Below are 3,260 nucleotides of genomic sequence, written 5' to 3'. Positions count from 1 at the left end.
CATTTGGAGAATTATTTTGGTTTATAGTTTGACTGGTTAGTGCCACACGTATTTTAGATGTCCGTGGTTTTAGATATGTCAAGCTACCATTCAGAGGGGTTAGCTATGTTACAAGGAACACCAAACCTGCATCTGTTCCAAAATTGGGTTGGAATTAATAACAACTTCTTTTATTAGGCCTTGGTTTTACTGTAGTTGAGATTTTGGCAACTGTTGTAACTACATTTTGTAAGTGTACACAAACATTTTCTATGTTCAGTAACTGCTTTGTATATTAATCCAATTTCTTTTGTAGACTAATTTGACACAGTTGATTTGTGTGGATATACAAGATTATTCAAAATTTAAGATAAAATGTGTATTATAGATGTTTCTAATTTGCTGTTGGTTTTATCTTTTGAATTGGAAATGTAATATTATTCAAAATATAAAATCAAGTGTGTAATGTACATGTTTCTAGTATTTTGTTGGTTTTATCTATTTGTGGTGTGTGGCCTTGAGATTTCAGGCATTTTACCATTTTGGTTTTTGCTGAAGTCGGTAGACTCTTGGGGTTGGAGTTATTTAATATTTGGTATGTGTGTTAAATGCCTGTGAACATTTCGGCTAACATGAGTGGATAGGCTTTTGGGATGTGAGCTGTTTGATGTGTCTAGGAAATGCTATGTGATATCAAGGTCAGCTATTTGTTTTCCATTTGGAGTTTGAAGTATTTGGTGTTTGAGTGCAATGCATTCGAGCATTTGTTGTTTAGATAGAGTCTATAATGGTTGCTTTTTTGAGTTTCAACTATTTGTTGTTTGTGTGCAGTATAGATTATTAATTAGCTGCTTGAGTTTCTATTGATAAACTCAGTACAAGATTATGAAACTGTACACACTCCCAGATTATCAATTGGCTATTAAGTAAGCTGGTGTGCGGGGTTAGCTAACATAGCCAGCCCTTTGGTGTTTGAGCTGTTTTAGATGTGCTTGTGGTATAGGCCCCAGTGACTTGCAATCAATTGGCTAGAAATGGGGATTTTGGAATCTTTATTCCATGGTGCATTTTATGCTTGGATTACTTTTAGAGTAATCATTGTGTTAAAAGATTCCTCGAGGATTCTAGGCTTTGATTTTAGTAAACAACTTTGCTCTAGTAAATGCTTAGACAAAATTAGATTTTTTTCTGCACAATTATGTTACCTTTGAAGCAATTTTTCCCTTTCATCACTTTTTGAGTCCCAGCAAGTTGGTAATGGCCTTCTAAGCAACAGTCTGTATCAAGCCCCTTCTCTACGTAGAACAACACTGAGTCTCCTAATATAATATATCTTTCTATGTTGTTTTTATGTGACTTGATGGTGACCAATGAATGGTACCACATTTGTCCTTCATGAAAACCTTTCATAAACATTTGTATGTGGATGCTTTTGAAGCCAAAGGTGCTTGAATACCTGAACCAATGCGACTTATGTACATTTTTACTTAATGATAACCATGTAGAAACGCTTGTATATGGTCTCACTTTATAAGCCAATGTGCTTGAATACCTGAACCAGACTGTCCATGCACACAGATACTCTCAATATTAAATATTAATGTGGCTAAATGGCCTGGTGTTCGAATACCTATTCAAATGCTAGATAAAATTTTATAGTTTACACCTCATAAAACCTTCTATCCATTAGAGAAACCATTCTATTGGTGTTTAGAATGTTTTCTATCATAGATTGTCAAGCTGCACTAGAAAATAGATCAGGGTTACATTTACAAGGAATGCCAAACCTGCAGGAAAATTACATTTATAAATTGTCTTTCTTAAGTGCTTTGGTGTTAACAATGATTACATTTATTTGGCCATGGGTTTCTTATGATTGAGATTCATTTTATGTAAGAAAAGTTTTGTTGGAGTTGTGTTTTTGACAGTGATAATCACAAAGATTTTTGCATGGATCGTAACTAGTTTGAACATTAATCCGTATTCTTTTGTGAATTAATTTGACCTTGGTGTGTGGATTATTATTCAAAATATAAAATCAAATGTGTATTATATATGTTTCTCTTACACTGTTGGCTTGTTATCTTTAGTAAATTCTCTTAAATTGTGTTTTCGATAAGCTGCAATTTCATATTTAGTATCAGATTCAACTATCACTCTGGAAAAATACAGTGGAGATCCATGAATTGTATAGGATGCCGAAGAATAGAAGATTTGTTGTGATAGCAACAGAAGGCACAACATTAGGTCAACTGGGAAAAAATTTCTTTCTTTCTTGAATTTGGAAGCATGATCGGAAGTATTCTACATTCGTTAGGGTTCTCTACCTTTTCAAAATCAACATTCTTATCTTCTCCAAAATGATATTTTACATTATCTCTTCGAGGACTATTGTTAGAATTGTTCTTATCTCATCCTATGGTTATCTTGCCTAATTTTAGAGGGACAAAAATCTTTTAAACATGCTAATAAGAAGGTTTAGAGCAATTTTGGGGAAGAATCTGTTCAATAGGTGAAAGAGATGGGTTCTAGAATATCATATTTATGCTTTTAGCAAAAAAAAAAAAAAAAATCAATTTTCAGTTTTCTTCATAATTTTCGATTGGCAGTTTCTTATCACAACACATTTATAGTTGATTTGTTTGCTGTAACTGTTCAGGTTCATAACATTGTGTGGGCACTGGGCTTGCAATGTTTCACAGCTTTGCCACAATAAAGCAGAGATGGGTTTCATCTTTACATAGATTAGAAAACAATTTATTCTCACAAGAAAAAATAAAATAAAACCAGTACAACCTTTTTTGCTTGAAAAAATGTGGACAACCAGAATCCATAACTCAATATGTTGCTTGTTTCTTATGTTCAGGAGTGTGTTTTGATTTCATTTTTTTTTCATCCTATTTTTCCATCACAACTATTAGATTCTTAACACTTATTTTCCCATTCTGTGGTCATGGAATATGGTATACTAAATGAAACCAGAAGTGACACCATGCCATCCATCCTCATTATAAAATCATTATAAATTTTCATATTTAATATAATCATTCTCAATCAGGCCCCCCCCAAAAAAATCCGAATTGGATTCTTCTTTGGCGAAATTGGTTATCTACTTTGTGATTTGCAAACTATTGAGCTTGAGGCACAACTTAATTGGCATAACGATGTTTATGAAACTATAAAAAAAATAATGGAATCCTATTTGTATCGTGTTGATCAATAATTTATATTATGTACCATATACCAAGCCAGTAGCTTGTGTAATGAATTTTTGACTCTAG

Source organism: Pinus tabuliformis, chromosome 1_1 (assembly GCF_031772625.1).
Source record: "Pinus tabuliformis cultivar Carrire ecotype Pingquan chromosome 1_1, CPIR1, whole genome shotgun sequence".
In the NCBI taxonomy this organism is placed as follows: Eukaryota; Viridiplantae; Streptophyta; class Pinopsida; order Pinales; family Pinaceae; genus Pinus; species Pinus tabuliformis.
Note: the sequence above shows the minus strand (reverse complement) of the source record.